Source organism: Canis aureus, chromosome 4, assembly GCF_053574225.1.
Source record: "Canis aureus isolate CA01 chromosome 4, VMU_Caureus_v.1.0, whole genome shotgun sequence".
Classification (NCBI taxonomy): domain Eukaryota; kingdom Metazoa; phylum Chordata; class Mammalia; order Carnivora; family Canidae; genus Canis; species Canis aureus.
In genome coordinates this window covers 71767719-71783465 of record NC_135614.1, presented here as the reverse complement: position 1 = coordinate 71783465, position 15747 = coordinate 71767719, and the positions used below count along the sequence as shown (strand labels likewise).

The following is a 15747-nucleotide window of genomic DNA, read 5'->3' as shown; positions in this document are numbered from 1 at the left end:
ATGTATTATATAACGGAATATTCTTCAGCCATAAAAAAAATGAAATCTTGCCATTTGCAACAACATGGATGGAGCTAGAAAGTATGATGCTAAGCAAAATAAGTCAGAGAAAGAAAAATACCATATGATCTCATTCATATGTGGAAATTAAAAAACAAAATAAACAAGTAAAAAAAAAAAAAAAGAGAGAGAGAGACAAACAACTAAGAAGCCATCTCCTAACCATAGAAAACAACCTGATGGTTACCAGAGGGGTGGTGGGTTGGGATGATGGCAATTAAAGAGTATACTTAGGACGAAAAAAGTAGAATAAAAAGGTTTTAATTACAAAATATAAAGGGGCAGCCCGGGTGGCTCAGCGGTTTAGCACCGCCTTCAGCCCAGGGTGTGATCCTGGGGACCCGGGATCGAGTCCCGCGTCGGGCTCCCTGCATGGAGCCAGCTTCTCCCTCTGCCTGTGTCTCTGCATCTCTCTCTCATGAATAAATAAATAAAATCTTTAAAAAAAAAAAAAAATATATATATATATAAGAGCCCCAGTCTACCATACTCCCAGGAAGCAGACAAGGCAAACTCAACCATCAACCAGCCCTGATAACCCACCCGCCAAACCAGGTAACCGTCCTTAGCCTGTGTAACCTAACAAATTTAGAGTACACAGGCAAAAATCACAAACAGAAAAGGAAACATGAAAGTAAGTCATTATAAGCAGAAACAATAAACAATAAAACAATCCAAAAAGACTTGAAATGTAAGAATTATCATATAAAAACAATAAAATAACGTTTTATGTATCTAAGGCATGGGGTGGGGAGGGGTGAGTGTTGGCAAGTTTGGTTCATAAAGGGTCAGGATATAAGTATTTTAAGCTTTTAAGGTCATTCGATCTCTGTCACAATTACTTAACTCAGCGGTTGTAGCACCAAAGCTGTCATGGACAATGCTTAGATGAGCATGGCTGTCATGCAGCATTTCCAAGCCATATCTGCAAGATTTGCAAGCCATAACTTACAAACCTCCGATTTAAAGAAAAGGACTGAAAATATAAGATTCAAGAGAGCACTTATTTAACAAATTACATTCATGCAGAATTTCTTGAAATAATTATGATTAAAATAAAAACTCAGTGGAAGGATAAACCAAACAAACACAGCTGAGGAGACTTAATTAACTGAAAGACACATCTGAAGATAATATACAGAATGTAGCCCACAAGAGAAAAGATGAAATATATTTAAAAAAGCTAAAAAAGAAAAAAGAAAAAAAGAAAGAAAAAAGAAAAAAGATGAGAGAGCCTAACATGCATTTAAGAATTCCTAAAGGAGAGAAAAATGCAGGAGATGCAATACTCAAAGAATAAACATGTAAACTTATTAAAAATGTTTTTTTTTAAGATTTTACTTATTTATTTATTCATGAGAGAGAGAGAAATAGAGAGAGAGAGAGGCAGACACACAAGCAGAAAGAGAAGCAGGCTCCATTCAGGGAGCCTGATGTGGGACTCCATCCCAGGACTCCAGGACCACGCCTGGGCTAAAGGTAGGCGCTAAACCACTTAGCCACACAGACAACCCTTCATTAAAAATGTTTAAAACCAGAGCAAAAAATTAATGCAGACAGAAAAGTCAAAGTATCCAGAAATAAAAGCAATTTGATTCACAGTTCATTTTTTATTTAATTTTTGTTTTTTTAATTTTTATTTACTTATGATAGTCACAGAGACAGAGACAGAGAGAGAGAGGCAGAGACACAGGCAGAGGGAGAAGCAGGCTCCATGCACCGGGAGCCCGATGTGGGATTCGATCCTGGGTCTCCAGGATCGTGCCCTGGGCCAAAGGCAGGCGCCAAACCGCTGCGCCACCCAGGGATCCCCACAGTTCATTTTTTATGTATAAAAAAAAATCAGAAGTGCATGAACCTTGTATGAATCCTGACTCAAAAGATACCTACAAAAAAATGGTATCTGTAAGACAATCAGGAAAACCTGAATGTTAACTGATTAGATGAGATAAAGAAATTACTGTTAATTTACTCAATTATGTTAATGGTATTGTAATTATAGACTTTTAAGTCCCTATCCCTGAGAGATGATACATACTGATGTTATTTACAAATGAAACATTATACCCCTGGGATTTGTTTTAAAATTATCCATGAGGTGAGGAGGAGGATATATAGCTGAAATATTGTTTTATACATTTATAACGGTTGAAATGGGGCAATACATGAGGGTTGCTATACTTCTTTCTCTACTTAAGTCTACGTTTTTTTTTTTAATTCTTTTAATTTTTATTTATGATAGTCACAGAGAGAGAGAGAGAGAGAGAGAGAGAGGCAGAGACACAGGCAGATGGAGAAGCAGGCTCCATGCACCGGGAGCCCGACGTGGGATTCGATCCCAGGTCTCCAGGATCGCGCCCTGGGCCAAAGACAGGCGCCAAACCGCTGCGCCACCCAGGGATCCCAAAGTCTACATTTAATAATTTTCCTAATACAGTATGTTTAGTAAAAGTCTGATAATCCCAATTGTTACAAAAGTATGATTCAGGAGCAACTCTTAGATATCACTCCTAATGAAAATACAGATAGACACAGGAGATAATATAGACATATACAGATACAAAGAGAAACATAAGCAGTCATTCTTCTACATCAAGTTATATAACCTAGAGAAACTTAGGTAGGAGTACCATAATCCATGTGTAAGACTATGTGTAAAATCATTGTTTATAGTATTTGTAATAGCAGGAAACTACAAACAACCCAAATGTCCATGATCAAAGAATGGGTAAATAACTATTATTTATTTAATAACATCTGCCCTCTGGATTTTTACCTAAGCATTTGACAGACATTGTGCTAAGGTCTTTGAACAAATTTTTTAATTTAATATTTACAATAACTTTGTAAGATGCACAATATTATATCCCTTCTCACATAAAAGAGAATTTAGGCTCAGAAAAATAAATAGTATGTCAGATATTTCCCTGCAGTATTATGGAGCAAGGATTCGGATCTCTATCTCCCCCACTACAAACACAATTTTCATTTCACGGTAATAATTAGGAATGCATATTTTTGAAAAAGAAACAATATGCTAATCTTCTAAGCAAAATAGTTTAAACTGATATCATAAAAAATACACAGGGCAGCCCGGGTGGCCCAGTGGTTTAGCGCCGCCTTCAGCCCAGGGCGTGATCCTGGAGATCCGGGATCGAGTCCCACGTCAGGCTCCCTGCATGGAGCCTGCTTCTCTCTCTGCCTGTGTCTCTGCCTGTCTCTCTCTCTGTGTCTCATAAATAAATAAAATCTTTAAAAATAAATAAATAAAAAATAAAAAATATACAGTAATAAAAAGGAAACAGTAGTTAATTCAGACTTGTACAAATTACCAATAAGGTTGGGAAGAATGTTTATTTCACATAATTTGCCATTCCTATTTTATATGTATACACGTGTGTTAACATACAATAATAATAATAAACAATGGGGAGAGGATGTTTCTGATGGTTTATCTCAAACAACCTCCTTAATATTGTCATAAGTCTCCTCAAAGTACAGTAACAACCAATCTACCTTTAGGACATGCAGAACCCTTTTCTTTTTAAAAAAAAGTCTCACTACATGAAGTCCTCCATAAAATGTCTGCCAACTAACTCTAGGAGCTTATTCAGCTTTAGCTTTAAGCTTCCACACGAGTAAACTTCAGCGGCACTAGTTCATAACCCATGAAGCCCTTCTTTAGTGCAAAGCTTTGGCTTACTAAAAATGCTCAGTTCAGATCAAGGGATCAAACGAAAAAATAACAGTATCAGTTAAGAATCACATACATGTGTTATGTCTAGTAATTAAACTTCTACAACAGTGTTCGAGTGTTAGGATTACACTCAAAAACTTTCATCTACCAAGTATTTTTTAAAGGCGGATCACTAAAAAAAATAAATAAATAAAAATAAAAAATAAAAAAAAGGCGGATCACTAGTCAAAAGTTTTCATAATATTTCTCTTAATTTATTTTAGGCTATTACAATGCCCTTGCTGTACTTAACTAATACTTTCTCTGAGAAATACTAACAGTAAAAAAAAAATACAACTTAATAAGTTAACTCCTCCTTCTTTATTTGCTAAAAGTGCAAAACATCGCTCAATCCACAAACCAAAACCTAGACATTATACAATTATATGGCAAAACAAGTTTCAAGTCTACTGTCAATCCTAGTACTGCTAGGAATCCTACACCAAGGATTATGAAGCTGCAGTGACGCTCAAGGGAAAGAATTTCATGAACCCTGGGCAACCCCTGCCACAGCACACACATTTATTTGTCAACCTTAAAGTATGATTTTACTTTACCAAAGATACAAATGTACTTATTCTAAAATTTCTGTAAAAAATATTCAGAACCCAGAATATTGCCTGGCTGGCTCATTCAGAAAAGGATGTGACTTTTGATCTTGGGGTCGTGAGTACAAGCCCCACGTCAGGTGTAGAGATAAAATAATAATACTAATAATAACTGTGCACAGAATTAAAAAGCAAAATCTGGTAAAAAAAAGATTGTTAGCTTGAATGACCAGCTGAAACAGCCAAAAATCTAAGATGCTAAAAGAGAACATATTGCAAGAATCTCATTCACTTAAAAAAAAAGTACAATTATAAAAATATGTAAAAGTTGTGATACCCAGACAAGACTTTCCCCAAAATTCTGCCTATAAGCTACTGTGCTTACTTATCAGAGTTCATATTCAGAATAAAAATTTTAAAAACATTACAGAGAATAAAGGTAAAATTAACTTCTCCCACAAATAAAATTATCTGCTCCATTCCTCTATATTCCCTTTCCTTTATACTACTTTCAATGATATATTGAACATCTAAGTGAAAGCCTCTAACAACAGCAGCAGGAAACTGAAATGAACAGAATCATATTTTATAGAGGTCATGGAAGGCTTATAACCCCCTTCTCAACCTCCTGAGTTGTCAATCAAGCCTAACCATCCAACCAATCTACATTTTTTTTAATGACAACTAACTTTAAGAGCAAGGTCTGATTTATCTTGTAACCTCAACCTTGAAACTTCAAAAACTTAGCAGAATAATCTATGGTATATAGTCAATAATTAATTGAATAAATAAATTAATGAATACAGCATTTCCATTTATGGTCACAAAGAGTTCTCATTAATGACAATTATTTGCTAACTCAAGATACTAAAGTGATTAGGGTTAGACATACAGCTTACAAAGAAGTGCAACCATCAGTTCTACAATGTTGGCTTTGTGGCTTTCTCCTCTTGAATACTGAAGTCTCATGTGATTCAAAATGGATATAAAGTGAAAGAATTAATTCATTCACTTATTCATTCAATTAACATTGATTTAGTGACGTGTGCTACGCTTCTCCAGGGGCGTCAATCCGTTATCCACAGAACAACCAAGAGTGATCTTTCTAAATAATCAGATAACATCACTCTCTTAATTAAAACCTTCTAATGGCTTCCTTTTGCAAGCATACCATAATCTCTAGTCTCATACTCTCTCTCTCATTCATTAAGCACTAATCATTATTTGTTCCTTCCTGATCTCTGGGCCTTTGTACTACTTTCTTCTACTTGGAAGAAGTAGACCTTCACCCTGTATCTTCACTTTATGCCACCTCATTAGTTCTGAATCAACTAAGTATTACTGCTTCAGAGAAGCTTTCTGACAATCCCAACCACCACTCAACTCTCTTTTTTTATAAAGATTTTTTTAATTTACTTATTCATATATATATATGGGGGGGGGGCAGTCACAGGCAGAGGGAAAAGCAGGCGCCATGCAGGGAGCCTGACGTGGGACTCGATCTGGGGTCTCCAGGATCACACCCTGGGCTGCAGGCAGCGCTAAACTGCTGCGCCACAGGGGCTGCCCTCAACTCTCTTTTAAATATCTAATTGTACATTATTCAGAGTATCTACTTACTTAACATTCTGTGTTCAAATGTTTATTGTCTGCATTCTCCCCCACCAGAATACAATTCCTCAAGGACAGACATAATCTTTTTCTCCACTGAATCACCAGGAAAGGAACAGTATCTCACACATAGTAAAGGTCAATAAATGTTTGCCAACTGTGCCTGAGGAAGGCAGACATGAACAAATTATCACCATGTTGTAAGAAATATAACACAGAAAATTTTATATACTATAAAAGCCCAAAGAAGGAAGATGCTGAACTCTGCTAGGGATATTAAGATTAGCTTACATTGGAAAACCTGTTGCTAGCTACAATAAAGATCGGGAGAGGACAGAACTAGAATGGAGGGAGTAGTGATGAAGCCAATGCATTCATCCAGGAAAGTAAATGGGAGCCCAAAAAAAGGCACAGCAGCAGAAATAAAAACAATTGGGACACCTGAGCGGCTCAGTGGGTTGAGTGTCTGACTCTTACTTTTGGCTCAAGTCATGATCTCAGGGTCATAGAATGGAGCCCCCTGTCAGGGTCCACACTCAGTGCAGAGTGTGCCTGAGATTCCCCTTTCCCTTTCCCTCTGCCTCTGCTCCCCCCACCATGCACTCTAAATAAATAAATATCCTTAAAAACAATAGATTTAACAGATTTCAGAGATAAAATCATTATCATCAGACTGGTAGCAGATTTGATGTGTAGAATAAGGACAAGAAATGAGGCCAGGATGTCTCCTGGGTGTCTGCTTTGGCCCCATTAAAGTACTGCTCTTAGCCCAGATGAAAAATATAGAAAGATTTTTAAAACAATGAGATAAATATTAAGTTTGAAACACAGATATGTTGATATAAGTGACTACATGGTCAAGATGTTGAATATGCTATCTGGAACCCTCATACTAAAACATAAACTTGATAGTCATTTATTCCACCAATAAATATTTAATCAAGTACATACAATGTGCTGGGGCTTTTCTAGGCACTAGGGATACAATGGTGAACAACAACAAAAAAGTGTCCTCACAAAACTTATATTCTACGGAGACAGACAATATAAATAATACTGTAATGGCAGTAGTGACAAGGGCTATAAAAGAACAAATATAAAAGAATGGAAAGTGAGGGAGATGGGGGCTACTTTACATAGAATGATCAGAGAAGGTCTCATTAATAAAGTAATAAACAGAATTATGCAGAGTAAGGGAGCGAGCCTCCAAATATTAGGGGAAGAATAATTCAGACAGAATTTAACAAAGGCACAAAAGTTCTGGGTCTGAAAGGAGAATATAAATAGAATGAATGGCAAGGAGGCTGTTTTGCCAAATAGAGTGAATAAGAGAAAAAGAGGAAATGAGAATGGCTGAAGAGGTAGTCAGAGACCAGATTACAATGGGAGTCTCCACATATAGTGGTAGTATATATCTCAGAAAAATTATCTTGTTATACACATCCCAGTATTTAATATGGTGCTGAGAATATAGCAGGTGCTCAATGAATACTCTTCAAAAGAATGAGTGAATAAATCAAAGAGCTAACAAATCTCCATTATATTTGACCACAATTTGTATTTGACCAGTTCCCAAACTCCAATTCACGCCCAAAGCACAGATCAAACAGCAATTCAAAGGACTACATTATAAGGTTTAGCAATCTTTAGAAGCAGAATTTTTAAAGTCTTTTAAACAGTGACATCACCACTAGAAGAAGTACATATCCTTTTAAGGGGACCACTTAAAGGAAACATCTACTTCAAAGTATATAATTTCTAGATTGTTTGCTAAAACAACACATCATTTGATAAACCCTTCACAAAATAAACAAAATACCATTTTAGACCAACCTCTGATTGTGCTGGACAGACCAAAGTTTACTACTTCAGCGCTATTCTAAGAAAAATCATTTAAAATAGTTGAAAAAAAAAATATGTACCAGTATATGTACAAGAACAATAAATAATATAACCCTGTAAAACTTGGTAACAAATATAGATTTATTGCATGTTGTCATTCCTAATTAACAGTATCAAATATGCATTTACTCAAAACTCACTACTAAAGCCAAGTATCTTTTGATAGCAAATAATCCATACTCAGTGAACTAAACAGTCTAGACTCAAAATCAGCAAGAATCTTCTGAAGTTATTAGGATGTTCCCACTTTCAGGGAATTCCAAACTCATTGTTTTCCATACTTCCAGAGTAGATGCATGAAAATTTAAAACAAATACTATTTTTTTTTTAATTACCAACATTTAGAAAATGCACTTTATGAGAAACTTCATTACCTTCAGTATAGTGAATACTTGTTTCACGTTCACATTTATTCCTACACACTGAAATAAGTAAAATGTTCTTTATTCTACTTATCTATGCTAAGCACATATTGCTAAAATGTCTTCAAGTATTTAATCAATTTCCTATGCAACAGTTCAAATTTCTTGGGGACAAGTACCAAGTTATGAGGAGTGGAATTTTTTTTCTATCACCGACTCTTGGGGGGGTTGGGGGGGGGACCTAAAATTCAATGATTAAGTAAAAACAAAAACAAAAAAAATTTTAACAATTAAATTTTATTTTAAGTCAAGGAACATAAAACACTTCAAATGCAGCTAAAAGACCAACATAGTCCATTTCTATATCATATCCTATTATATTGAAGAGTCACCAAAGGAAAGACTAGAGATAGAAACCAATGAGAAAAATTGAGAAATATAGGGAAGGGGAGAAAAACAATCAAAGACACTTCATAACTATCAATAAGGTCTTAGACACTTTCACTTAACCTCGTAAAGTTCGATCATGTCTACTAAAAAAAAAAAAAAAAAAATCACATTATTTTAGGATTCCCTCATATGCGAAACCTAAAGCAGGATTGGACAAATTTCTAACGGTCCCTTTTGAGCTCCTAAGAGAATCATAAAAGACAAACATTTATGTTCCTTCAAGGAGAAGCATCTCTCTTTTATACTCTAACAACTTATCAACTTTGATAAATACTTAAAGCTATGTTGTAAATCCAAAATATTAATAAATTGTTATTTTCGCATGAGTGTATCATTGAAGTAAGGACCAAGACATGTTTATCACTGTCGCTTTTTTTCTGTAGAAATACTAACCCAATTTCAGTAATCATTCCACCAATTTAATTAGGTCAACACAAAACTTTTATTGGACTGGAATTTTTTTTAACTAACTTTCTAACCTGTAGCTTGAGTAGGTTATTGTGATCTAAACAACCATTAAGAAAAAAAAAAAAAATTCACCTATCTAGATGTATTTACTGACTACAATGTATTAAAGCAAAAAGGTCAAACTAAAAAGGCAGACAGATATTCACAAAATGATTTAAATTTTTTAAATAAAGTTGGAATTAATCTCATTCCAAATCATGTCCACTCATATAAACCCACTGCCCATTCAAAAAGACATCGCATGGTAACATACCTGATACATGTTATGCAGACTTGGATTAATAGAACGTTTATTCTACATACAACATGGTGATACAATGTAATATTGGACATAAGAAGATGATATAAAAGAGTACATACTGTATAAGTGTATCATAGGAAGTTAAAAAACAAGCCAAACTAATCTATGGTATGAGAAGTCAAAATAGTGGTATCCTTCCCATAGGAAAGTAGTGCCCAGAAGGAGACAGAATGGGAGCTTCTGAGGTACTGCAGTATTCTGATTCTTGATCTGGGTTCTGATTATTCATATGTTCAATTTGTCAAAATTTATAGGATTATACAATTATGACAAACATTTTTTGGATCTAGGTTTTCTTTATATAAAAAATAATTTAGTAACATTTACTACTCTCTCTGTTATGCATTTTAACATGTAAAAAGAGAAGAGGGTCTAACATCTCCACAGTTTTCAAAGCCCTCAGTTACTTATCTCTACCTTACGAATTCAATATGAATACTAAAATTCTATATCCTTATTATTCCTCTCTCAGTAAAACGTTCAATGCCTTTATTCATGCTCAATTCCTCTTGATTTAACACCATCCTGCTCATTCAGAGCTGTAACAATGCCCCACTTTCTCTTACTTTTTTCCCAGCTTACACTTCTCTCTCCCTTCTTTCATCTCCTTTGCTTTAAATGACCACTAAAGAAAACCTAATATCTACAGGTATTAGGTAAAGATATGTGCCAAAATGTGCCAAAATTGTAATAAATATCTTACAAACATTTCATTCATTCCTCAAGTGTTATTTCCAGCAGAGATGAGAAAACATGCTCAGAAAGCCAACTTGTCCAAACTCAAAAAACTAAGAGGCAGGGTCAAGATTCAAATCTAGAGGTGTCTGACTCTAAAGCCCAAGCTCTTAGCTACAAGAGCTAGACTGTCTCTATATTAGGCAATTAGCACATTATTTAATGTTATTGTGTCCATATCAGTCACATTTTGTACCTTAGTATCTATCTTTAGATAATCCTACCATCCATATTGTATACATTATATACTAACTCTATTAAGTCATATCTCATCTACCTTGAATGCTATGTGGCAATGCTATGTGGAAAATAACCAGGATATAAAAGCAAGCATATCAAAAAATGGCAATAAACATTCAAAGCAGTATCATCACCAAGTTTATTCACTACAGAAAACATGATTATTGATAGTAGGGCCCCTTTATTCATCATAATCACAACCTAATTATGTTTATTTTCCATATAATATTAATAAGTCCAGTTATAGTTTCTATTTTATAGCATGGTAAAAGTAAAAAAATAAAGGACTGCTAAATATAGGAATAATATAGTTGCAATGTAAAGTGACAGCTGAATGCAAGAAAACAGCACATGAGATCAAAAAGAGCAGTCCAATGTCACACAAGGTAGTAATAAATCATCCTCCCCTTACCTCCAACACAATAATCAACATTCATAATGATGACCCCAGCCAAAGAGAAGTTAAAATGTAGTTGATATATTCTTCTTAATAAAGGAGAGAAATACGTAATAGTTACAGAAATAATTTTATCAAAAATGGTTCAAATGTGCATTTAAGGGCTCAGTCAATAACTTGTTTCTTAAGGGCTCCAAATCAACATTACTATAAAATATAGCATACTCATTTTGTCACTAATTATTCCAGTAATATGACTTATCTTCTACTATACTTGTTTTTAGAAAGATTATAAAGGGTTAAGTGCATGTACTTGTTTTTAGAAAGATTATAAAGGGTTTTAGAATTAAAAACAATGAATGGGACCTGAATCCTACCTCTCTCTCTTACTGCCAGTATGACCTTGGGCTAGTTAGGCATCCTCTGGGCCCAACTTTCTTCATCAGTTACATAAGGATATTAAAACACATTTTCTAGAAATGTAGGAAGACTAAATTCAATAATTTAAGTCATGTTTTTAACAGTTTCCAATATATTATAAAGTTCAAAATATAGTAGCTGCTGTTTTTGTAATCAAAGACCATGTCTTAAACATCTAACAACCAGAACAATGTTGGACACACAAGCAGTACTAAGTAGTTGGTGACTGACCTGTATGAGGAGAAGAAAAGGGGAAGACTCTCTAATAGCACACGGCAGTGTCCAACATGAGTAAACCTACTATTTTATTTGTAAATATTTATAAAATTTTAAAAACAAAAGAACTAGGATCAATTATTAAAAAATGATTCTTTTATAAAATTTTGGCTAATTTGATACAAGAATTTCATTAACAAACATAGCTACTCAACAAAGAAACAAACTCTGAAAAAGCTAACTATCAATGAAAGGTTTGAGCGATGATGGATGACATCTGTCAGATACTATAAAGAAGATTCCTGTTTTGATGGGGAGAGCTAATAATTTCTAAAGCAGCTTACAAATATGCTTAAAAATAAACATAATATACACATATACCTCTCCCAAATCCACTCATATTCAAGTACCCCAAGTGAACATTTACTTGCAATATAATTACTTATTTTAAAGATAATTACACTTTTTTTTTTCTCAGTACTCTTAATACAGAAACAATTACTGATGGAAGCAACAAATTTTCCTAGGACTCAAAAGTAAGTCTAAACTTTTTAAATACAGCAAAATAACTATTACAAGAAACAATAACATAGCAAAAGGCAACTGCTACAGTTTATCCCTCTCAATCCTTTTTATTTCTTTTTAAAGAATAATCAGCATCTTTTTAAACGTCTTCCATTACGCTAGGTAAAACAATATATATTTCTGTATTCAAAACAATGTTGAAACATGAACACATAACACTGAATTCTCCCATGACAAAGGAGAAAAAGGTTATTTTAAAGTTCTTATTAAAATATACAGTGATTTAAACATTTTTAAGGTTATGCTAATGCAAAATTTAACTCATTAAAAAGTTGTAAAAGCTTATGTTGAGAATTATTCTTACATGACATAGAAAATCTTATGTAAGAATTAATCTGACCTGCTTTGCACCAAGTTATACCATTCAAAAGTAACATTAGAAATTACAGGATACAGCAATAAAATAAAATTGTAAGTCATTCTAAAATAAAGTAAAAAAATAGCTATTTGTATTCAAATATTCCATTATCATGATTTTAGGCTAATCATGTGATAGGTATGATTAAAAACTTATCTACAACACACGTAAATAAAACATCCCACAATTTTCCACCATCCACGTGGTCACACACACAGAAACTGCCATATAGCTAAATGTTAACAGTTCACAGCTCACCTACCTCCAACCACTGGAGTCTTCTCACTCTTTCTGCAACTCTATTCCCTTCAGTTTCTCTTTTTCTTTTTTCTTTTTTTTTTTTTCTTGGGGGAGGGGGCTGGTGGTGATGGTGGTGGTGTGGTGAAGGTTAGGGAGTGTATTATACAGAATTATGAGTGGAGAAAAAACAGGGCAATTAAAAGTTTTAGTATATGAGGGATGAACATTAAGCATGGAAAGAATTAGCAATACTACCTTAAGATGTGATTTCTCGAAGTATGAAACTACAGATAAATATATGTATGTGCACACATCTAAAAGCAGTTAAATACACTTTTATCTGGCAAGCTGTTCCTTCTTAGTAACTAAAAGTAAATTACTTGGCAGTCTTCTTTGTTTACAGCTTCTGTGTCTCTTCACTCATAAGAAACACATGAAATTACACTGGATTCTGAACAAGATCACTAAAATCCCTGCAAGTGGCAATTCAATTCTCATTTTGCTGCTTTAATAAAAGCAATAATTTCCCCAGTACACCCTTTACCCAAATAAATAGAGGGCTGGGTAGGTTGCCTGGATTTAGCAATAAAACATTCCATGTTTTTCAGAATGACTTTATTTTCAAATATTCTATCTCACTGTGAGGCGACATGTTTAAATTCTGAGATCAGAAAACATGGTCATTTTAGTGTGGAAAATAACAAAAACACTACTCATCTCATTTATAATCTCTATTTCCAAATTTCATACCTCTATAAGTAAGTTTGATAACAAATTTACAGAGCCCTTTGAACATGCAGTATTAATGAAAGGGAAAGGAAACACATATACTACAAAACAATGGAAGAAAAAAAATCATTTATACTTGGATTTGGAATAACAGCCAAGCATTTATATACTCATAGTCACAAGCACACAATTATTTCACAATATGCCTAAAAGCTCTCAGTCCAGTCCTGCACTACCTTTACAGGCCAGAAGAACCCTACTTTGAAATATAATCAATCTTCAATAATTAAGAGATTTTATATAATTGCCAACTTTTTCTCAACATTACCTTCAAATACTGAATAATATGCCAGAAATGTTAGTTAACAAAATTAAGTTACGATTTTTAAAACACTGATCCAAAGTTCTACCTATTCAAATGCTACCCTTTTATGCAAAGGTCTTACAGGTGCCAAGTTTCTATGAGGTCTTACCTCTAAGCTACTCCTTACCTATCTCTCTTTATTTCCCCTCAATTCCTCCAGCTTTTGATTCCTTCATAAGGACAACTGGTAGGTTCTTCAAATATTACTATCTTATACTATGCCCTGATACAGGTATATCCCAACTATAATATAAACTTGAAGCCAAGAATTGTGCCTTCCTGATTCATGATAATATTTATTAATTCAATTATATAATATATGGATCAACAAACCACTATAAATCCAAATCTTCAAAATATTGGGGTAAAAAAATGGCAAAGTAATTAAAAGAGCCAAATTCTTGAAAATCCAGGTAATTTTAAGTTTTCTGTATTTCTTACTAAACTCAATTGACTCCACAAAAAGGGTGTTTGAAGCCTTGGCATATTCTTAATTTTATATTTTATATAAATTTCATCATTACCAGGTGCTTTACTCAGTTTGTGCAATCTGGCTTAAAAACCTTGTAAAAGGAAGTTTTGAGAATGTACTTAAGTAGTCTTTCAATCCTATGACTTGGGACATATGTTGTATTTATCGAGTTTTACACTATTATTTTCAATTTAGTTTGGCATCTGTATAATTTTAGAAGTATATTCACTGCAGAGATAAAATTTTAAAGTAGTTATTCAGCTTTAACCTGGCCACACTAACAAAAAAGCACAGATAATACAAAACAATGGATGATCCAAAAAAGCATTAACAGTCAACTCTCAATTATTCGCATGTGGATTACCTAATATATATTTTAACCTATTTATGTTTGCTATTCTAAAAGTATTTGCTCAGGAAATAAAAATTGATGCTAATAATTCAAATAAAAGAAAAGATATATCAATCTATTGTAGGGGAAGAAAGAATAGAAAATCTTCCCAAGCCACATATAAATAGTGCTATTTAGATGATGTAATTTAGCACTCATCATTATTCACCTTTTTTATTAAGCGCAGGTAAGTGAGAGTGGACTGTATTTAGCTTGGTGATAGTCAGAGGTACAGATACACAGGCATGCAAACCATTCACTCACCCCACTGTGCTTTTCACAGCCCTATTTTCAGTAGCCTGAGACCTGGGAGGGGGAGGAGGCAGCAAGTCACTGCAGATGATCACTTAAAAGGAAATTGAGAGTTGACTATAATTTACATTTAAAGTGCTATGAAATACCATCACTCCTACATGTATTCATTACTGTTTATGGGAATACTTCTCACAGTGATTTAACAAGGCTGTAATGCTTTCTTTTCAATCTTTCAATATCCCAGAAACATGGTGATATCTGAGGATCACAAAGACAGAAGGTGACAGTGCTACACATGTAATGTAGTATGCATTTTAGAGATCCAGGAAACTGAAGCCCAGAGAGGTTAAACAGTATGCCAACATCATTCTTAGATTAAGGAAGACAGAACTGAGTTCTCCAGACACCAACTTCAATGCTACAGTCTCGCAGTCTCTTCAACCAAAACTTCCCTCTTGGCTTGAGAGATCATAGTCTTGCTAGTTTTCTTCTCTTGGCCACCTTCTTCTCATTTTTTGATTCTTATGCTATGACACTCTCATCAGCTCCTCCTCTAATACGTAAATCTTTAGCTCTTTCTCCATTTACTTTCTTTCCTGTCTCAATGCCCTATGCAGAGAACAATCAGATCACAAGTTTAGAACCATTCCAGTATTTGCAGCTACCTTTTATATACCTCTGATAGAATTAATCACCTGAAATTCAAAGTGCAAAGCTGAACTCATTATCATCCCTCCAAAATGGATTTCTTCATTTCATGGCATCATCAATCTCATTGTCCCTCAGGACTGCAAACCTAAAATGTTTTTACTTCTACTCCCTTAACGTTGTACTACTCCATTTCTCATCTCTCTCTCCATTCTGACATTCAATAAATGCTTCCATTATATGATAGATGCTGGGGAAG

At 34.2% G+C, this 15747-nt stretch overlaps 1 protein-coding gene across 5 annotated transcripts in view; it reads right to left on the bottom strand.

Annotated features, from left to right (window-relative positions):
- RICTOR (RPTOR independent companion of MTOR complex 2) overlaps positions 1-15747 on the bottom strand; it is a 117267-nt gene that overhangs the window by 94770 nt on the left and 6750 nt on the right. Inside the window, exon 3 of one of the 5 annotated variants that reach the window (XM_077896152.1) lies at positions 14850-14891. The exons of 3 other annotated variants lie outside the window; for them this stretch is intronic. The gene's annotated coding sequence lies outside the window, so the exon portion shown is untranslated. Of the gene's footprint in view, positions 1-12651; positions 14571-14849; positions 14892-15747 lie in introns of those variants that run through there. One more of the 5 variants, XM_077896153.1, reaches the window with a different exon arrangement.